Raw genomic sequence first — 23,509 nt, 5'->3', positions numbered from 1 at the left:
AAAGTCAGTATCTAGTGTGCCCCATCAAAGAGGCAGCTATAGAGGTTCCATGTTTGCATTTGCCTCACAGGAAGTCAAGTCCCTGTTGTAATGGTGTTTCCTCCACGCCCCCTCCCTCCCCTCCTCCTGAGAACCCGGCTTCCCTGCCACCATAAGTATCAGAAAACGTCTGTCTCCTCCGGGCCCCAATTCTGGCCGGAGCCCAGAGTGACAGGAGGCCAGGAGCCGGGGCCTGACCCTGGCCTCGCACACAGCTCTGCCACCATTACTCAGATCGCAGGAAGAGGTGCAGGTCGCTATAGGGCAAAAGTGACCGGAAATCAGCCGCTTCTCAGAAGCCCCGGAACCAGGACATCCTCCCCCTCGCTTTCTGCTCCTCTGGCCAGGGTGCAGGGCTCTTGCTGGTGGAGGAAAACGGCACTGTCCCCAAGACCCCAGTCTACTACCTGCTCCCTGAGGCCAAGGCCCAGGACACGGAAGATCTGCGAAGTCGTCGCCCTGGATGAGCCCCAGGCGCACAGCCCCTTCAAGCCGGTGAACAAGGCCAACTTCAGCATCCCTGTGGCGACTGCAGGGCTGGCACCCGGTCTACTCGCTGAAGTGGCCCCAAGCGCATGAGTTCCTGTAGCCAACGCGCGAGGTCTGTGAGAGCACGCCGTTCACTGCCAGCCTGGCCAAGTGCGCAGACTCCGTAGCGGACCTGCTGCAGGCGCATGCGGCCTTCGGGGCACAGCTGTTTCACGGGTGGTGTGTCTTCCCCCAGGACCGGAGCAGGCTGGCCCGAGACCTGCGGCGCGTGCTTATCCCGGACAGCTCGCCCGCCCCCTACGTCTTCCGTGCAGACAGCGCCGGACCACTGGTTTGGCAACAGGAGTGACTCGGAGCTCCACGACCTCCTGCCCTCTCCGAGCAGCCCAGCCCCGAGGATGCCGCGTACTCAGTGCTTGGGCAGCCCCGGCCGGGCAGCCAAGACCTGCCCCAGACCAAGGCCCACACCACTCACAACGCAAACTCATCCTTTTTTTTTTTTTTTTTTTTTTTTTTTTTTTTAATGTGTATTTTATTTTTGAGAGAGAAAGAGAGCGTGAGTGGGGGAGGGGCAGAGACAGAGGGAGACACAGAATCTGAAGCAGCCTCCGGGCTCCACACTGTCAGCACAGAGGGCGGAGGGGGGCTGGAACCCACCAATTGTGAGATCGTGACCTGAGCCGAAGTCCCACGCTCAACGACTGAGCCACCCAGGCGCCCCAAATGCAGACTCATCCTTAAGATAACCCAGTGGCCACCACTGCCTCAGCATCTTGGGGAAGTGGGCTCTCTCAACCAGCCTGGCCAGGCTGCGAAGGGGACAGCAGGTTGCACGGAGGGCATTGGGCCCCTGGGTCCTCTTGTCAGTGCCTTAAAACTTACTTCTTGATCCAGTGGGGTCCTGGGTGCTGCTCTCCCTTTTCTGTATCTTTACTGCTGCCAAATTGGGCACGTTGGCCCTTTCCGGTTCTATTTGGGGGAGGGGGCAGGGTACCCACTGCCCCATGTCTTGGGCCCCCAGCCTGGGAACAGTTGACACCAGGTGCCTTGCATAATCGAGCTCTCTTCCCCACCTGATTTTCCCAGGGCCCATGAACCCTCAGCCCTTGCCTTGAACAGTCTCCAGGTTGCTGCAGTCTAGGCTGGTAGGGGAGGAACCAGTCTCCACCTCCTCCCTTGGAACTGATACAGGCCTCACCAATCTCTGCCTACGAGGACAGAGAGGGGAGAAGATCTGTTACCACTTGTGAAGGGAGAAGGGTCTGTCCTTCAGGACCAAAGAGCCCAGCTTCTCTAGGCTTAGCAGCTTAAGGCTGCTCCCCACAGCACCCAAGCCCTGACCCCTCACATTTACCTTGACTACCCCCAAGGCCTTGGGCCTTGGCTCCCCCAGCTCCTGGTCTAGGGGCATAGGGAGGACCGCTTTGTGGTGCCATATACATACGTATATGTATACATAGATTTTTAGGGGAAGGGAAAAAGGAAGGGTTGGGAGGGACACACTTCTTTCACCTCTTTCCTGGGCCCCTAAACTGGAGGGATGGAAGGAAAGGATTTTTACATTTTTTAAACTGCTATTTTCTGAATGAACAGCCTAGGCCAAGGTGCCCCAGGTCATGTCCTTTGTCCCTCACATTCTCTTTGTTACGATTATTCACTAACTCAGAACACATTTATTGAGCATCGTCTCTGTGCCCAGCACTGTACTAGGCCCAGCAGCTGCATGGGATAGGGGGTGTCTCTACACCCCCTATTTAACCACTGCCCTTAGGGGAGCTGTGGGAGGTGGGACCCTTTTCTTGAGGTTTGAGGATCTCTAGGAAGCCTAACTAAGCTGTCTCCCTTCCCCATGCCAACCCACCCCCTGTAGCCCCCTGCCTTGCCCCCTGCTGCTTGGGGGAAACTGCCAGGTCATCCTTACAGCTCTGACTTCTTTATCTGGAATCCCTCCCCACTATGCTGAGTCTGGAAGTCAAGGCCTTGAGTTTCCCCGGAGCCTAATGGTTAAGGGGACCCACATACCAGTGCCAAGGAGGATGTCAAGTAGAGACGTCATTGCCCTTCTTCCCCAGAACTGGGGGTGGGAAGGAGGACACATTTGGCCTGAATCAGGTGACTTGCCATTTAAGTGCCTTCTCTGTCACTGAAAGCCCCACAGTGTGATGAGAACTAAAGAGAATGCCAGAACCCTGCCCCCCACAAAAGAGAAGTAGCTATGTGTATAGCAGTGTTCTGGGTTTCCAGAGGAAGGTAGTTTCCTTTCTTGACGGTGAACATTAGTTACCCCTCATCACTCCAGGAAGAACCAGTGAACCTGAGTGCCTCAACAGCCTACTGGGGCCCTTACTTGATTAACATTAAAAAAACAAAGCCACGTGGAAGAAGGAGAAGAGAAATTAACAAAACAGGTAGAAAAACAGAATGATGCCACCATGGAAATGCTATCTTGTCACCTTATTTCATAGGAACTTACCCAGCTGTCTTTATAGAAATGGTTCAACCCAGGGGCGCCTGGGTGGCTCAGTTGGTTGAGCATCTGACTTCAGCTCAGGTCACGATCTCTGGTCTGTGACTTCAAGCCCCATGTCGGGCTGTGTGCTGACAGCACAGAGCCTGGAGCCTGCTTCAAATTGTGTGTGTGTCTCTCTCTGTGTCCCTCCCCTACTCATGCTCTCTCTCTCTCTCTATCTCTATCTCAAAAATAAACATTAAAAAAAAATTTTTAAAGAAGTGGTTAAACCCAGCTCTTGAAAGATTCACACAGGCTGAAGGAAGTTGAGAGATCAAAGAAGCTTGAGTAGAGGTTGTATCTGCGTCCAGGTTTGTGATGGCCTATCAGCTGACAGTCCTGCTGAGTCCACAGAGAGAGGGAAACTAGACCCCAGGCTTAATTGTCTGTAGTCAATTATGGATGTATCTCCAGACAAAACAGTAGTCAGACACTCTGGCACCAAAGATATGACCAATAAAACACTGGGAAATGATCTCTGTGTACAGGTCTATGATCCCAAACGAATCCTATAGCAAAAAGTCTTTGACTCCAAATGCATCAAACTGTTTTCATCCTGGTTGTCCCTGCAACATACACAGCCTGAAATGAAACGGGCTTGTGCTGTTCTGATTTCATCCATTAAGCAATAAATGGCACCAGAAGAACCCAGACTCCAGCATCTAAAGGGGTCATGTTGATCCTAGAAGCTCCTGTCTGGGGACCCTTCTGTGAGGCCCCCTAACCTATTCTGTCTTCTAGGGACTAGACAAGGGTAGGGAGTTTCACTGGCCAGGAAGGAGAATGGGAGACAGCACTGATGACAGATGGAGAAAAGAGACCCAAGGTTTGGGCAATGGGGTCTCAGAACTCAGCTTGCTTCTGACTCCTGGGCCAGGGCAGCTCTTCTCTGTAGAAACTGATGCTTCATCTTTGGACATCATGGGACACCTCTGTGCCTTACTTTTACCACAGTTCCTTGCCTTTCATCATCCCTAACTCTTTCCACTGTTGAGCTCCTTCCAGGGCAGGCCCAGGTGACACCATATGCTGCTTCTGAGGCCAGAGCCCCCAGACACCATATGCCCAAAAGGAACTTCTTTGAAAATCCCAGGGAGGATCACTTTAAATGACTTGTCCTCCAAGCACTGACTCCAGGAGAAGCTCCCGTCTCAGTCTGAGGGGCATAGACCTCACAATGTACCTCTCTGCCTCAGGATTGAAGTGGAAAAAGACAAAACCATGGATCGTACGTTGTTGGGTTGCTTTCCCTGACCCTCAAAGACCTTCCCCCATCTTATCTGCAATCTGACCCAGCCTAAGGGACTCTGAAGTTATGAGCTAATCCTTTCTCTTCCCAAATAAGGCAGCTTCTTTCATACTGACATTACCAACACAGCCCCTCATCATTAGCTTGGAATGGAGGTTCAGCAACTTTGCTATGGGCTGGCTTTGCTCTGGTATTTTCATTATGATATCTACAGAATTTGGGGACATTTTCTAAACCCTAAAGACTTAAGTTGGATTTTTAGAAATTCATTAGCTCATGAAATCTTAGGTCATGTCATTGTTGTGTGAGAGCCAATAGAAAGAGATCTGAAATATATGTCTCTAGTGACCACATGGTTTCTCACAGTGAGACTTGTCTACAGCTAGGGGCCAACAGAGGACCAAGTGATTAAAGAAAGGTAGCATTATCAGTGGGCACCAGGACTTCTGTCAGCATTTTCCTAGTCCCCATAGGGGAAAAAGTTCCAGTTCCTATTTCTCTGTTTGCCAACAAGATGCTCAGTTGTCTAGGATTCATCTGTGAAAGAGTCCCACAAGAATTTGGCAGTCACATCAGAGCAGAGGAACTCATTCCGAGTGATTCGAATGGAAAGTTATAATGGTAACTTGCTACTATCATTAATTCACAACAGAGATATGCAGTCTTTGGGGGCTGAGCCATCATTTAGTTTATTAGGAAGGAATGATGTAAGGCTCAGTCACAGCAATTTGGATCATCTCAGTACAACAGATTTAAAGGCAGAAAGCATAGCTGCCAGTGCATAGACAAAAGAGAGAAGATGCAGGCATCAAGGCAGGTCCAGGTAAACAGCAAGGAAATGAAAGATAGTGGGAAATGTCATAGTCCTCTGGTTCTGAATTCCCCATCCCAAACTTGTCAGGCAGTCAGTGGAGATCAGTCTGCCTGATCAAAGCCCGCATCTCCACATAGCCGTTGGGTTCTGCTTCCTGGACTTTCTGGACCATGGACACAGTCCCTTCCCTGAAAACTGAATGGCGTAGGACAGTGGCCTAGATGAAAAATTCAGAAGGAACTTCACTTTGAACTCTAAAGCCCATGTTAGATTACTCTTAGCCTAGATTCCTTAGGCAAGGATTAAAGGCTAATGCTTTAGCTGGGAAGTTCAATGCCAGGGCAATAAAGTGGAAGGAAAGGAGGGTGAGTCAGGGAAGGGTGGGAAGTAAATGCAAGCTCATGTCTTACTATGCTGTCCAGTGCTTCCCAACAAGTCTCAAAGAGAGACAGCCATTGTCTTATGGGTGTACCTGCTTGGCCACATATGACATCTCCAGTCAGGCTACAAGGAGGAAAACAATGTACCACAGGGCTGTCCATCGAAGAGAAGAATGGAGAGAGAATTTACTCATCTCTAGTCTTACTGGCCAAAATGTGGCCCATTGAACTTCCCTGAATTTCTGAGTTGCAATGAATGGCCCCTGCCCTGAGAAAGCTAGGACACCCACCACACACACCTGTGGCATGATGCTCATTCATGCCCAGAAGTGCTGGGAGGAGACAGAGACTCTGGGTATCAGAACCCCACTAGAGCCTTGCCAGAGTCGATCCCCACCGCAACAGCTGAGATGGAGTAAGCAGCTGCGTCTAGCAGGCAAGGCCAAGAGAAGAAGAGGTCAGGTCACCTGAGAGGTGTCAGATAAAACTACATGACATTTAGTTAAAGTAAATCATTATCCCTTGCTCCTGATTTTCAACATAGCTTGTCATTGACTCTGAACCCATCACTGGAATCGGCAAAATCTGGAGGTTGTGTGATAGAAATCCGAAATATGTGCCTCCAGTGACCACAAGGTTTCTCACAGTGAGACTTCTCTACAGCCTAATGTGAAGCAAAGAGCTCCCTGCCCCTCTGCCTCTCTAAGTGACCTTCAGCAATGGAAGATGCCTAGTGCCTTGTTGCACCTGCTCTCTGAGACAGGCTTTCCACTTTCCATCCACAAACATAATATTGACCAAATGAAGTCAGTTTGGGCCCAGTGGGCAATTGTGGGACTCCTCTCTAGTTCTTGGTTTGATGATGCATATCAAGAAGCCAAAAAGAAGTATGCATGCCCTTTTCCATATATTGAGGCGGGCAGCACAGCATTAGGCCAAGGGTTTTAGGTTGGACCCCGGAGTCTGACAGCCTAATGTAACTGAGGCCACCACTTCTCACTTATGTAATGTCTTTCTCTCTCTGTGCTCTCTTGCATAAAAATGGGCATAAAATCAGAACCTCTTCATAGAGGTGTGGTGAGGATGAAATGAGACATTCTCTCTCTGGCAAGTGCCTCAGTAGCATCTAGAAGTCAAGAAATACCAGCTATTGTTATTAATAAATAGAAATTCTCTTGCCCATCATTATCCTTCATTTTTTTGTCCTTGCTGCCAAAAAGTTGGGAGGTAAATTGTGACTGCATTTGACCTCATTGTTTACAAACTTATTTATTCCTCCTGCTTTACTGTCATTGTGCTGTCATGTCAATGTACTTGATGATAAGCTGCATCTTTTACCTCCTTTCCCATGTGCCATCCTCCTTTATCCACCTTCATCCCACTCCCATTTTTCCAGGTAAAGAAACTGGCAGCTGGCTTGTGTCCTGCACCTAGCACCCTTTCTAGGATAGGTGGCTGGCTGAACGCTAACCCTTCAATGTTTCACGTCTGGAAATGGCTGCTCCCTCCATTAAAAGGTGAGTGCAGGGAGGCATGATCCAGCTGTCACCATCTGGAGTGCTGAGGGCAGCAGAGTGCTGAGGAAGAGGAGCTGGAGTAAGTCCTTAAAGGTAGACAAATCCCAGGGTGCCTGGGTGGCTCAGTTGGTTAAGCATCCAACTTTGGCTCAGGTCATGATCTCATGGTTCATGAGTTTGAGCCCTGCATCAGGCTCTGTGCTGACAGCTCAGAGCCTGGAGCCTGATTCAGATTCTGTGTCTCCCTCTCTCTCCCTCTCTGCCCTTGCCCTCTCTCTCTCTCTCTCTCTCAAAAATGAATAAACATTAATTTTTTTTTAAATAGACAAATACCTCCTTAGATAGCTGCAACCCCCAAAGGCCAGCCCCCGGCCCCATGACCATCCTTGAGCCATTTGGTACTGGCCAACACTCTTCTGAGGATGTAGGAGGTATCCCATTTTCTCCTCCCCAAATGATGCATTCTGTTTCCTACAACAGTGAGTCTCTTGGGTAATGGCTAGTTCATAATTCCAGATGTAAAATCCCCAAGCCTCAGAATACAAACAGAATTGCAGTTTCCATAAGACTACTTAAGCTGCCGATTTCCACGTAACTTTCTTGGGTCTGCAAAAGTCACACGCACATGCGTGATTCCTTCACAATTACCAAAAGGCCCCCACAGCTCCGAGCTAGTGGTTTTTCCGAGCTGCAGCCTCCCCTCACAGATTTTTATACTGTAGAGAGATTATACAAGATGCAGGAGCAAGGAGGATGGGAGCTGGCAGCCAAAGCCTATGCCCACCCTCCACCCCCACCTCACTCCCTCCCCGTGCCCCCCCACTCTATGCTGCCCCTCTCCCCCCAGCCCCCCAGCTCCCTGCCTGCTTCTCCTTACCCCAGGATGCACTGTGCTTGTGCTCACAGCAACTCCTCTGCCTAATGCTCACATCAGACCACCCCTACCAGCCAGGAAAGTTATGTGCATGGCTGAAAGAAATTGCAGCAACTGCTCCTGCTGCCCAGGATGGAAGAGAACCTCCTGCTTCATAGGGACTGTGGATGGTCTTCTACCATGGGCACCCTTGGGTCCCTGTGTCCCCAGGACCTTTACAGTCATATCCATTATCTTGTGTCACAGGATGCAGACTGAGAATAGGGAGTGAGCCCTGGAAACGTGGAGGAAGATCCACTGCAAATCACTCAGAGCTTTTCTGGGTCAGGATCTCCAGATGGGCCAGGAGAACTGGGCTAAAATAGAGGATCTGGCCTCATGGCCCTGGGAGGCCTTTTAATCCAGAGCAAAACAGGCAAAGAAAAGTCAGATGCAGTCCACTCTTGGAAACACCAGAACAATGCCTGCTCATTTGTTCAGGCCCCAGCGAAGCCCAACAAAATAGATATAGCCATCCAAATTTCACAGCCTTTGACTCAGACTGTCAAGGTATAACATTAATTTTATATAAATCAATTTCTGTATCTGAGCCCCCATTTTGCTGAGGCAGCGAACTTAATCTTGTCAAATTTAAATCATTGTCAATGCATACTGTGTCTTCATCAGTCTGGGCCTCTCTCAGCCCTTCCTTGCCCTTTCGAGGGGGCATAGGACCTTTAGGTATTCTCATTGCACTAAGATGGGATGCCAGGACTCCACCAGGCTTCCTTGGGGTCTCCTGGCTGTCCCCCTATCACCTGTGACTTCTCCACCTCTGAGGTCTTCAAGATCAGGGAACACAGGTCACCCATGCTCTGGGCTTACCTGGACTTATCTGGGGTTTCTATTGACATCTCTCCTCTGGTGCTGGGCTCTAATGGTGTGTACCTTTCTCTGAAATACTCCTAACATCAAATTCAATTTATTACTACCTCAAAAAACAAAACCAAAGAAGCTTCTCCAAAGCCAATAAATTTTGCACTTGGCAAGAAAGACTGCCCTTACTTAGTTATTCAGTCTTTCCAATCCTATTGTTTATGAAGTCAGTCTTATGCTCCTTCAGGTTTTTTTGACTTCTGGAACTCAAACAACAATAGCAATAATGATGATGATTTTTAAATAGCAACGTTTCTCCTCTTGGCAAGGAACTGCAGGTTTCACAGCCTGGTATGTAGCCCAAGGAACTATGCGATCCATAGGAACCATTTATAGAGCCTCCCTTGTTCTAGCATCTGCCCTGGGTATTCAGCCTGAAAGAGCAAAGAAAGGAAATGCTGTTTTTTCAAATAAGCAGCCTTTTAAGCCCCAAAGGAAGTAAAAATGTCTTACACAAATCCAGTGCTATACAAGCACTTGTCCAGCAAAAACAGAAATGGCCTCTGCCATTAAAGGCTATGACTCTCCCACAATTGTCTCAAAGGGAAACACCAGCTAATAACACCAGTTACCCTTAAAATTGCCATTTCTTGATTATTTTCCCTCTTCTTTGTGAGATCTCTGTCACTGAAAAATAAAGGAAAGAAAATTGAGAGAGATTAGAAAAGGAGCAAGTTAGGATCACAGGAATATTTACCAGCCTATAAAATTTGGAGACTTTTAGAAAAACATTGAGATTAGTTTTCTGAGACACAAATGCATAAATAATGCATGATACTTTATTTCACTTTATTTCTAACTTAATTTTAATTTTCCCTTTATTATATAAATTATAATTTCTAACATTGATATAATACTATTACTGGCCATATTCAGATTTCCTCAGGTGTCCTAATGCTGTCCTTTACAGTCTTTTTCTTCAGTATCCAGGATCCAATCAAGGATCACACATTGCACTTATTTGAAATGTCTTGATAATCTCTTTGCTCTGGAATAGTTCCTTGACATTTTGTCTTTTATGACATTGTATTTTTGAAGAATCTAGGCCAGTTGTTTTGCAGAATGTCCCCAGATTTGGATGTTTCATTGTTTCTTCTTGATTAGATTCAGGCTCAACGTTTTTGGCAAGAATCCCATGGGGGTGGCCTTGTATCCTCATGTGTCATACCAGAAGCCATGAGGTCGATTTGTCCTTTCCTGGTGATGTTGTTTGATCACTTAGTTAAGCTGGTGTCTGCCAGATTTCTCCATCATAATAGGGCTTTTTTCCCTTTGTAATTAGTAAGTGATCTGGAAGATGATGCTTTGAAACCGCGTGGCTAGGCTTCACCCAATGGTTCTAGCATCCGTTAGTAATTCCTGCACGAGTTAATTATTATGATGGTGGTTGGAAAATGGTGGTTTTGTAATTTGGTCATTTCTCTAGAGTTATTAATTGGCACTCTCCTGCAAAGAAAGGCTTTTCCTTCACCCCTCCCTCTTTTATTCAGTATAAATGTAGACTGGAGATTCTTTTTTTAATGCAATGTGTTACTATCCATTACTGTCATTATTAATTTTGATATTCCAATTGTCCCAAATTTGGTTAGGGGAACCCCTTTAAACAAATCATGTGTCCTTTTGACATGTCCCCTTCAGCTGTTCTTTAAACACATAGAGTGATATTTAAAATGAAAGAAACAGATTGAGAGAAATGAGGAAGAAGGAAGAGGAACCATGAAGGACTGGACAAGAGGATAGTTATGGTTTCAACTAAAACAGAGACCTCATATTCAGCCAGAGCTTCCCATTGTCCACCACTGGAGTTCAGACATGTTCAGGAGCCATAGGAACAGGCCTAACAACAGTCTATGTGCATGGGAAGTCTCATAGGAAGAACTCAAAATTTGTCCTCTGATGGATTCAGAAATTTTGTTTTGCCTCACAACCAACCTATTTTCAGAGGGATATAGCAAGGTAGGAATCGTCCTAAAGGGTAGTGGTATTCAACACAACTGATTAGGCCTTGGTTGTTAAAGGAGATAGAGGTTCTCAAGATAAGAGTGCGGGGCTATTATGTGAATCCACCTCCAGCCAGTCCTCGATGTGAGAGAGGCAACTCTACATGGAAGTTCTAACAATGCTGCTTTGGGACCCTTCTAACAGGGGGTAACACAAAAGTAAGAGAGCCACTCTTTCCTTTAGCAACAGAGCCCCATATAGCTTTGGTTCCAGAGAAGCCGCAGAAGAATCTACTATGGCTGGGGGATTATCTGTACCTGGCAAAACAGAACAGACACTACAGGTAGAGACTTCTTTGTGAGTACCTGGAGACTGACTCCCAGAAATACTTCAAAGTAGAAACGTACATGGACTATTTAGATAATTCTGCTTAAACAGTAGAGACAAGAGCCTGATTAATCTAGGTTAAAAAATAGTGTTTTGCCTGATGGTAAATATGGAAATTATAATTACCCCTGAAACAAAGGCTCAGTGGGATTCTACTATGGCCTAAGGTCAACTAACTAGTAAGGAAGGGGTATGCAACAGGACTTGAATTCCTAACAGGGCTTGAATTCCTAATCCAATATGCCTTCCACCTAGTAGAAGGGAGCTGAAGAATTCTAGAAGAACGTAAGGAGAAAAGAACAAATCAGAGAAAAATGCAGATGACAATGACCTAGAAATAGCCATCAAATGGTCTATATATAACAGTCAAAAAGGCCAGCTCAGGAGAGCACCATTAAAGGGATGAGAGGGGTCAAGAACGTACCTTACTGCAGTGAAATGAAGTGGAGAGAAAGAAGGAGAAAACTGAACCTAAAAACAAAAACAAAAAACAGAAATGATCACAAAGGAGACAAAAGGCAAGAAAACAAGCCAGAGAACAAGGAGAGTCAATGCTTAGCCTTTAATATCATCCATTCATTTTTTGGGCAACACCCATTACTCAAAAGGATTCGTGAGAGTCTAAGATGCTTTTGTGAAAACACTTCAATAAAAGCACAAGATCAAACTTTGATGAGAATGGCTACCAGTCCCTAATACAAGCCTTTGCTTTTCTATTTTAAATCCATGAGCATTATTTACAAGAAAAATACACTTCCCTTCCAAGACAAAGTTTGCTTATATGCATTGTCTGTTGCCTCCCCCTAGTGATTGCAAATGGGATGTACACTAAGAATCCATCAACAGAGTCGGAAAATTACGTGACCCAATGACAATATTAATGCTTTTTTTAACTTGTATAGAAGTGCACGTTCCCCAAATTGCTTTCACACACGAAATCTCTGTATCCTGATGACAGCCCTGTGAAATGGGCGGGGTGTATTCTACCACCAATTGCTTCACATTGACATTGCTTTGGAGCCTATTCATCAAAACAGGGAAAAGAGAACAAGCTAGGAGTTTAGAGTCGAACCTGCATTTGAAGCCTGGTGCCACCGTGCATCCCTTTGCAGTTTCCAGCCGGTGGCTTATATCCTGTGCCTCCATTTCTGTGTGTGAAATGGGATTGAGACCGCATGTATCACAGAGATGCAATAAGGACTCAATGAGTCATATTTTTATACTAGTTGTGCATTGTGCCTGGTGTGAGCTAAGGCCTGTAAAAATTTCATGACTCTGTTGCTGCTGCTGTTGTTAAGGGCATCTTTGAGGAGGGGTTTCCACTTGCTTAGATATCCATTTATGGTTTCTGGACCTGCTCAGAGGCATTTCTTCCCTGAAACTGAAAAACATGTTGCTAGTAAGTATTTAAATATACTTTTCCTTTGTTCAATTACCCTTATCTTCCAGCTATTTCTTCTATTTTGGCCTGGCTTATGATCTGTCATACACTTCACTTCTAAAGAACCTTGGTATTACAAGAGTCCTCTTCTGCCCTCCTTCACCTTTGGTCTCAAGCCTAGAGCCACATGCAAACCCACAGGACACCCTTTCTTGCTATTCCTTCCGTTCCTATGAGAGTTTCTCTGTCCACCCCCCAGGCACCCAAGTTTCTGAGCACAACCATGTTCAGACCAAGCTTTGTTCAGAATGGATTCTCTTCCTCAAAGACTTTATACCCTGGTGGAAAAAGAGGAACAAGTAGTCATGAGGAGGGGCAGAAAAATCTGTAGGGAGCTCTTTACAACTCTAAATCAGGCTTATTATCTAAGCAAGCTTATAAAGTGCGTGCGTGCGCACACATGCACACACACACACACACACACACACACACACACACACAAGTCCATAAAGGTTTAGAGCAATTACAGGCTCATGAGATCTATTGGGGATGGTGCAAAGTAATTCCTGTACTTGGCTACCAAAAATAGGTCCAGCACCTAGACTGAGCAGATGTTCAGGATGAAGAGCACTTTGTTCCTGAGCAAACACCTTTGACACCACAGATGTCATCCAGGCAGCCCTCCTAATGAGCAGTACCCTCTGTCTCTGCTCCATGGTGGGGTCAAGACTCCACCAGGTCCCTTTGAGGTCTTATGAGATAACAAGCTGGGGAGAAAGAAAAAAGCGAAATCAGGGACTACAGAAATGTTTTTATCCTGATACCTCCTTCTAAAGAAAACACCACCCTTGCCACCTCCATGGTGTGGAGGACCAGAATTCTTTTACAGCACAGTAGGAAGATACCCTATGAAACTCACACGCTGGGATGCAAGACATCAGCCACACACAATCAAGCCCATACATGCATCTCTGCAGCGAGGTTAACGATCTCATACTCCAGTCCCTAAAGGGGCAAGCAGGAAATTCCATCATGGTCTCAACTCCTTCAGAGCTTCAGGTCGGCCCTGCAAACCCACACCAAGGGCCAATGGAACTTTAATAAGCTGAACACCCACTCTGCAGACCCACTCCCCAGAGGCCAGGGCCACTTGGGAATCAGAAACCATCTATTCGCACACAACAGATGTCTGTTAGGTTGAACTGAAGTATTCTATTCACATGTGTTGCCCATGATTCAGACATGATAGAGTGTTTATACTCTGTTCTTCCTGGAAGTAAACTTCCAGATAGAGTATGAGCTGAAAAGCACCCCCTGGCAAGAACTCTGCCTATAAAATTCCCGAGCAGCGGTGTCATGAGCTACAACACAGTGAAAAGGAAACAGCCAAATCTTGGCCAGACCTGTTTTGAATCCTGGTTCTACCTCTTCCTGGTTGGTGGATTTTGGAAATGGTATTTAACCTCTTCAGTCCTCAGTTTTCTCATTCTTAAAATGGGCATCGTAATAACAACTCTCGCAGAGAAGTCAAGAAGATTAAAGTTATGTGTAAAATACCGGACCCTCTCAGGCATTCAGTAAGTGGAAATTTGTCATTGTTCCCATGTAACCTAGTCAAAGGCCTCTGGTTGCAGGAGTGAGAGAACGTGGTTATTGCCCTGCCATTTCACCCTGCCTGATCGTGCAGGGTCCTCCACTGCCTCGAGGCTAATGGCCCTCACATGGTGCCTCTTAGGTTATTCTTGCTCTTAGGTTTCATTAATCATTTCAGAAATCTGTTAGGCACAACCCTCCTGAGATTCCTACTGTGCCCAAGAATAGCTTACAATGCTTCACCATTAAAAGTGAGCATCCTCAACTCTTCATTTCTTACCCCAACCCCCCTCCTGGGACATGTTTAAAACAATAATCAAAGCAGCATAACCAGTTGACACAAGTCTTGAATAAAAGCAGGCTGCACCTAATCCCATTTCTCTTGAGCTCATTAAATGACTTTCAGTCCCACTTTAAATAAAGTCTTTCTTTCCAGGGGACGAGACCCGAGAAGCTGTTGAGCCTTCTAAAGTCACTCTGCTAGCTGCTTGGGTCCTCCTTCCCATTCCTCCTGAACTCCCCTTCACCCTCCTCTCTTTCAACAACCTGCCTGGTTTCCCGCTCTCTTACCCCAATATCGATGATGATGGTGGTGACAACTGATAACATGCATCAAACACAATGTGTCAGGCACTGTTATAAGCAGTTTACAGGTGCTAAGTAAGTCATTTGCCTCCTCCAACAAACTTAAGTGTGCGTTACTGTTATCCCTAGTTTTCAGAGGAGGTGACTAAGGTACCTATATGTCTGAGCAACCAAAGACCACAGAACTGGGAGGACACCCAAACCCGCCATGCATTAAAGGGCTCTCAGCCATCTTAGAGCTCTTCCTCTTCCCCCCTCTCTTCCCCCCTCTCTTCCCCAAGCCCTTACCAGGTCCTGTCCCTTGTGCTTCCTAAATAACCCCTGAATCCATCCTTTTTCTCATCTGCATGGTCCTGCTTTAGCTCATGGTCTCACTGCCTCTTGCCTGGATTCTTACTGCTGCAACCTCTTCACTGACCTCACTGCCACTAATGTCTCCTTCCCCACACCATCCTCCACATGACCACATTATTCATTCAGTCCTTCGCTCATTTAACAAAATATTACTAAGCTGCTATTATGTGCCAGACACTGAGTAGCTTTGGGGTCACCAAAATGGTAATAGTCCCTAACCCCAAAGAACTCTCAGCATTGGGAAAGTCAGACAGACAAACCAAAAATAATACTTAGTGATAATGGAATGGAAGACTGTGCAACATGTAAGGCAGAAAATCAAAGGACCGCCAGATTCTGCCCAGCAATGTATAACCATTAGGATTGGTTTGCACTGCAAACCACTGTAGTGGTTTAAACACAGTTTTTAGGATTTTGTTTTTTTTTTAAACATGCTCAGAAGTCTGGAGGTGAGAAATCACAAGGGGGTGTCAGAGTTTCAAAGATTTGGGGGTTTATTCTTCTGCAACTTCTTTGGTTTGTCCTTCATGCCACAAGATGGCTGCTGCATCTCCGGCCATTGTGTCTGTGTTCAAGGCAGGAAAAAGGGAAAAGGCAAAGGGGCTAGATCAGCTCACGTATTCTTTTCCTTTCTTCTTCTTTTTCAACCAAGAGAGATTTTGCATTTCCAGAAGCCCCTCCTGTAGACTGCTACTTAGGGTTCCCAGCCCAGATCTGGGTTACATCACCACCCTTACCTGAAAAGGAACCTGGAAAAGTATTTGGCTTTTCAGCCCCTGAAAAGTGGGAGGCAGCAAAGGAGAGGGAGGTTGGGTGTGGCTGTTGGGGGGACAGGTCAGGAAAGTTTCAAAGCAGGTATCATGCTTGCTATGGTCTGAATGTAACCTTCCAAAATTCATATGTCGAAATCTCATCCCCGGGGGGGATGGTAGTAGGAGGTGGGACCTTTGGGAGGTGACTAGGTTATGAGGAAGGAGCACTCGTGAATAGGATTAGTGCCTTTATGAAAGAGGCCCAAGAGAGCTCCCTTGCCCCTCCCACCATGTGGGGACAGAATGAGAAATCTATGACCTGGAAGCCAGCCCTCACTCCACCACGCTGGCACCCTGATCTCAGACTTCCAACCTCCAGAACTGTGAGAAATAAATTTCTGTTTTATAAGCATGGCATTTTGTTATAGGAGCCCGAACAAACTAAGGTATGCTTAAACTGAGTCTTGATTCCTAATTCACAATCCATAAATGAGTGCCATGATTGACGTGCTGGTTCTCATTCAGAAATGCTTTAAGAGTAAAACTTTAGGCACAGAATTGTCATCACTGTCATGTACTTGCTCAAGCATGGGAATTATTTAGATGAAGGTGGAAACATACCTAACATTATCCTTTCCTATCTCCTGTACCTCCTGCTCCACCATCTCCTCCCACTCCATCACTCCCCACCCTAACATTCCCTTCTTTGTGCCTCCCACTTTAGGCCAAAGTTTAGATAGTTGTGTCTCCTAGGAACCAGCCCTGACCTGGCTCATGGCCCTCCCACTGGAGTTTCCATGATTTGTAACTCCCTGGGGCCCCCTGAATTCTGTGAAGACACCACCATGTCTCTTGTTCTCTGCTATGTCCCAGCCCCAGACCTTCTGCCTGACTTCTAGAAGACTTACAATAAAAACTTACTGAATGAATAAAAGTCACACATCTGCCATAAACACATTGTAGTATACCCATATTTATAGGGAAGTGCCTGTATTCCTAGCCAAAAAAAAAAAAAAGAAAAAGAAAACAAGTAAGCGAAGAAAAAACACCCTAGAAGTGAAGCCAAAAAGGAATGTGCTTAACCTTGATATGGCCCAATACCAAGAAGCCACTTTCTGTTGAGATCTGTAGATAATCCTAATACTGGAACCAAAATTAGAAAGACAAACTGATAAATTAGGCTGAGAGATGGTGCTCCAAGGATCTAAATTGGCTTCCTGGCAGTAAGGGCCCAATGCCCCTGCCATAGACATACTTCAGTACATGTGCCAGTCTCTTGCAAGTGTTTACCGTATGAGGCTTATCTAGTTCACCATGGAGGGAGGAAGAATAACATTACTCAGGGCTCAACATGTGCCAGGTGCTGTACACGTGGCATCTCACTTTCCTCACCATGACTCTGGGGTAAATGGCTGTGCTGTATGTGGGACCACACTGAAAGGCTGTAAAATGCTGTGGCAACAGATAAGCCCCAGCGGCTAAAGTTAGATTATTTCTCTCCCCCACAGCATGCTTCTGCATAGCTGTCCTCCAAGTACTGACTCTGGGATCTGAGCTCTTTGGTGTGGCTCCATCAACCCTGATCCTGCATTCTTAGCCACAGAGACCTCTCACCTCCACTTCCCTGAGGGCAAGAGCATCTCTATTCCGACTTGCTGCTTACTTCTTCAACTACTAGGCATCTGCTGGTACCTTTGGCTTTTGTCTGCTGGGGTCTTTTCCTCCTCCAGATGGTCCTTCTGGACAGAATCCAATATAGTCCCATTGGCTTTCTCCCTCCTGTGCCTCCTGTCCGGTCCATGGTGGGTATCCACATATCTTTCATTCTGAAAAATTTGGGTAATGCAGGCCATCCAGCATAGCCAACTCTCCCCTAACCTGCTATCCAAGTGACCATCTTTTGGCCTTTGGATTTTCCATGAGTTGTTTGCCAGTCCACTGTTTTCCAAACGCAGAAGATGCATTCATTACAAGTTCTCGAGATGGTCCCATTGAAAGCCTTCCCTCTTGACTGGAGATGAATGATTCTCCCTGCCACCCACCACCTATTTCTCCCCCTTGGTGGAGATGGGACTCATGGCCCCATAAAAGCAATCTCTGAAAAATTCCCTCTCAACTTGTTCTAACTTTGAACCCTTTTATGCCATCAGAGTGGATATGGGAATTAAGAGCATCAGCGTCCTTTCCCCCCATATTCCATTTTCAGTATCTCACCCCACTTCACACACAGCTTCCACTGTAATATACAGATTTGGAGCTCTCTGCCAGGATGTGTGAGGAATGAGGGGGTCATGGAACTCAATATATCACAAAAGAGCTGTAGATATGATGGACCATCGAGCAAGGGATAGTATGAACAGGCATTATGACTTTTTTTGAAAAGGTTGTCGAGGGGCTAAAGCCTCCATGAGAGCAAATGACAGGAACGGTGGCGTTAAGAATGATGTGAGATTGTATCAGACGATACAGTGTTGGAGAATAATTACAAGGTTCAAGGTGTGGTTACAGGTGTTGAAGAAATGAAGGTCTTTGGAGAATAATTACAAGGTTCAAGGAAAGAAATGAAGGTCTTTGGAGTTGCAGTAGTTTGAATAACACCCCCCTACCCAAAGACAGCCACATCCGAATTCCCCAGAACCTCTAACTATGTTACATAGCAATGGGGGCTTTCAGCTATAATCAAGGATTTTGAGATGGGAAGATTATCCTGGATTATCCAGGTGGGTCTTCAATATAATCACAAGGGTCTCTATCAGAGGAAGGCAAGAAGAGCACGAATTAGATGTGACAACAGGAGCAAGTGTTCAGAATGACACAAGCAAGGGCTGCTCCCCAGCCAAGGAATGCGGGAGGCCTTCCAAAGCCAGAAAAGGCAAGGGAACAGATTCTCCTCAAGAGCCTACAGAAGGGACGAACCCTGCTGACACATTTAGTCCGTGAAACTCATTCTGGGCTTCCAGCCTCTGAACTGTGAGGAAGTATGTATTGTTTTAAGCCACTAAGTTCACGGTGATTTGTTACAGCAGCCATAGTAAACTCTATAAGTCAAAGCGGAGAAACTGAAGCCTAGACTGCTGAGCAAGGGGACCCATGTAGAAGTCCAAATCACTAATGATAGTTGTGGAGCTTGTACTGGAAAGAAGGCCATAAAGTGGATGCCAACTTTCAACAAATGGGGATGAGGGACTTGGAGGTGTATGGTTGGCAGCAAAGAAGAGAGGCAGTATTTCTAGACAGCGTGAGATTCAAGAGAGGGTTTTTTTGTTTTGTTTTGTTTTTAAAGAATGGATGAGGGCATCTCTTTTCTAAGGGAGAAGTACAAAGGCTGAGGTGAGAACAAAGCAAGGAGAGAGACTGGGTCAGTGGTAAGAAAACACATGGCAGTGTGAGGATGAGAATCTGGGAGAGGAGGTTTGGCAGGTGTAACAGTTAAGGTCAAATCAGGAGACAAAACCCCACAAAATTTGAACAGGTCAAGTTTAATATAAAGAATTATTCATTATGCCAGAGGATGACCTGTAACAGAGTAAAAGTAACTCTAAACATCACCTGGGGGCTGAGGGAGAGTTCATATTGAAGGACAGCTTGGAGGGAAGGGTTGGAGTTCAAGCCTCACAGAAGGTGTTGTTGTGGCCCAGTGAGGGCACAGAAGTCCACTGGGTGGCCCTGGGCCAGAGCTGGTCTACAGTCGCTGGATAAGCAGGGACATCTACAAGGTGCAGACGACAGAAAATCGCAGCCAGGAGTGATTGGTGTCATTTCCTAATGCCGCTGTAAGAGAGCTCAGGGCCAGCTGTCTGTTAGGGCCACTCATAGCATTAAAACCAGTTGAGCACATATGAGAAAGTTTTGTACCTTTTATGCAAGTATGGTAGGAAATGAAATTAGTTTATTCAAAATAGGCATCAAGTTACAGTCAAAAAGTTTGTTAGAAAAACCTGTTCCATCTGATTGGACATGTTCACCTGACAGAAAACCAAGTCTGTACAGACTGTCCCCAAGAGGATATCAAGGCAAAGATTCTTTAAGAGTCTTATATATCTGAGTTTCTATACTGTCCTCACATTGTTGGTTGCATAAATCATGTCCTTGGTATCAAGAGGAAAAAAAAAATTATTCCACCTGATTGTTCCTAAGGAGATAAAAATTCTAACATTAGTCAGAGGGAGAATAACATTCATGCATATTCAGGCTTGGAATAGGGGGATAAAGAAATTCACCAACAAGGAAAAAGGCTTAAGGTAAACTTGTTTTTTAAAAAAAATAACCTATGTGGCATAACCAGGAAATATCAAGCAACACCAAGAACACCAAGAAAACCACCAATTAGCACTTTACCTTTTTTAGGCTTTGGGAGAAGTGTTTTCCAAATAGTAGATCGACATGCTACAATCTCTTTCCCCCTCCCCAAATTTGTAGAAATTATAGAAATGATATAAAAATAAATAGCAAATCCTTAGCAATGTTTGAAAACGAGAACTGTCATTTCACAAGAAACTGCCAAGAAACTGCAAAAGAAGGAAATTGAAAATCATACTGCATGATTTTCAAAGTGTTGTTTCCCAAACCCACATTAGCATCACGTGGAACTCTCTAAATTGCAAATTCTTGACCCCATCTAAGACCTAATAAACCAGAAACGTGGTAGGAATGTATCCCTTAACAAATTTGAATGTAACAAATAGAAAATATCCATTGTTGGGGCGCCTGGGTGGCTCTGTCAGTTGAGCATCCTACTATTGATTTTGGCTCACATGATACCAGGGTTATGGGAGGGAGGCCCGTGTCGGGCTCTGCACTGAGCGTGGAGCCTACTTGGGATTCTCTCTCTCTCTGCCTCTGCCCCTCTCCCCTGCACTCTCTCTCTAAAAATACAAATAATAATAATAAAAATAACTTAAAAAAAGAAAATATCCATTCTTTTCAGTTGCTTGGAATATTTACAAATATTGGCCATTGGCAACAAAGCAACTGAAGAAAACGCATTATTGTATTTGGGTTAGAATTTACTATAGCCACATCTTTTTACTACTTGCACAGCGAACAAGAAAAACTAGATGCCCAGGGCCGAAAAGCCTGCACAAGTCAACACAATTCATCAACGTAAGTGAATTTCCATTTCCCACAACTATGGTCTATGGATTAGAATACCGTATTTTATTGATTTTGAAATGAATACTACATTGAGTAGAAAAACAGAAACTTTGTATTTTGGCATTGAATGAAATCCCAAGAACTCTGGAACAGTTCAGGAAGAACCTGCTCTGAACTAAAAAAGTCATAACTTCTGGATTCTTCATAGCAAGAGAATGCATAAATGTAAATGTAAATAAGATCTTCCCCCACCTCTTTGACTGTTTCCTGTGTTCCTGGGATCACCAGAAAATAACTACTACCCAATTCTCATTTTCTAACTGAAGAGGATAAGAATGAGCCTGGTAATTTGAGATTTCAAATGACTTCACATAATGAAATCATTTCCTGCCAAAGCTTAACATTCTTGCTGATAACCTCTTTTACTCTAAACCAAAACTAAATAATTTTATTTTTTGGCTTACAGTTTTTCTTTCTTCTAAAGTCTTCACAAATTCAGGAAATTGGTGTCATACAGGTTATGTTCACAGACTCAAATATAATACTAAGAAACAATACTTTAAAAATCTAGGATGTGAAAAACACTAAAAAAAATCTCTTGGCATAAAGGAAATCGAAGTTAGATAAAATTTTCATAATTTAGTGATATTTTAGATGTCCCTTAGAGGAATACACAAATAAATTGTGGGATATCTATAGTTAAAAATGAAGAAAAGCTCCATGTATAAATTTTAAAGCTAATATTGAACAAGTAAAGCAAATAGAATAATTTACATAAAATTTTAAAATGTGCAAAACATATTGTTTCTGGATACATGGGTGTTAATTGTATAACAATGTTATACAATTAAATGATAAACATCACCTTTGGCTACCTCTGGAGAGGGAGGGAAATGGGACCAGGGAGGGGTATACAAGATATTTAAACTGTACCTTATTTTTTTTTTTAATGCAAATAGAAGAGAATGTTAATAATTTATACTGAGGGGATACACAGGTTTTTCTCCATTGTTTTCTCCATGATTTTCTCCACAGGTTTTTTCCATGATTTTCCGTATGTCTGAAATATTTATGATTTTTTAAAAGTTAAGAACTGGGGGCCCCTGTGTGGCTCAGTCGGTTAAGCGTCCGACTTCGGCTCAGGTCATGATCTCACAGTTTGTGAGTTTGAGCCCCGTGTTGGGCTCTGTGCTAACAACTCAGAGCCTGAAGTTTGCTTCAGATTCTGTGTCTCCCTCTCCCTCTCCTCTCTCTCTCTGTCTGCCCCTCCCCCACTTGTGCTCTGTCTCTCTCTCTCTCAAAAATAAATGTAAAAAAATAAATAAAATTAAGAACTGAAAGACAAAAAAATCCCTACATATCAAAATCTGTGGGGTATAAAGTAGTAACAGAGAACTTACAATCTAAAATGACAAGAAGAGGGGCGCCTGGGTGGCTCAGTCGGTTAAGCGTCCGACTTCGGCCCAGGTCACGATCTCATGGTCCGTGAGTTTGAGCCCCGCGTTGGGCTCTGTGCTGACAGTTCAGAGCCAGAAGCCTGCTTCGGATTCTGTGTTTCCCTCTCTCTGCTCCTCCCCCGTTCATGCTCTGTCTCTGTCTCAAAAATAAATAAACATTTTAAAAAAAATAAAAAAATAAAAAATAAAATGACAAGAAAATTGAAAATAAATTTTAAAAACAAGAAGTTGGCACAGCAGAAAATAAGCCAAAAAAAGACTGAAAACGTTTTTATCATTTTAAATTAATAAATGGATTAAGTATAAAACAAACTACAACCAGAAAGTGCTGACAGAATTGCTCAGTACAATTAAAAAGTGCTGGACAAAAGAACATGCTAAAGACCAGTAGCTCTAAGATGTTTGGTCTCAGAATTCCTTTACACTTTCAAAAGCTTTTGGTTTTGGTATTTCTAGAATATTCAACATATTAGAAATTGAAACCAAGAAAAATGTAGATGTTTATTTCCTATTTTAAAACAACATAATGAACATGCTTTTGTGAAATGTAACTTCATTTTCCAAAACCAACCAACCAAAACAATGGTGAGAAAACTGGCATTACATGTTTGCAAATTTCCTTACTATCTGGCTTAATAAAAGACACCTGCTTCTGCATGCAGTCTGCTGTGGTATGCTGTTTGGGTTGGAGCATACAAAGGAAATCTGGCCTCACTGGAAAACAGAGGAGCAGTCATTCAGACAGCGTGGATATTCTCTGACACAATAGCACAACTCTACATGTTGTAATTTCTTAAAGATTAATTGCAAAGTAGAGTCTGAAACCCAATGAGTGAGCTTTTTGTACCGTTACACTAAAATCCATGAGTTTATCTTGCTCTTTAAATGGATCTTTTACCATGCATGATTTTGTTCACATTGTGCAGTGGTCATTCTCCCCTTCCTGTAGGCTCTCTTCAACCTGAGGAAATTTCTTAGGGCTTCCGGCCTCAGTTGGCTGCAACAGTGGCAAAGGGAGTCACTAGAGACGGAGGACATAGGACTCTTTTTTCGATGCTCCTTTCCTCTCTGGGCAATCTGCTTATAACACACTGGGTGTGGACAGTGGAGGACAGAAGAGACAATTACAAAACTGTCCCAAATCATAAACAGGCAATGTTGTGAACTTCCTGCCATTTC

Source organism: Panthera pardus, unplaced genomic scaffold (assembly GCF_024362965.1).
Source record: "Panthera pardus isolate Hobbes unplaced genomic scaffold, ASM2436296v1 HiC_scaffold_24, whole genome shotgun sequence".
In the NCBI taxonomy this organism is placed as follows: domain Eukaryota; kingdom Metazoa; phylum Chordata; class Mammalia; order Carnivora; family Felidae; genus Panthera; species Panthera pardus.
The sequence above is the reverse complement of the archived record's forward strand: the minus strand, read 5'-3'. Positions refer to the sequence as shown.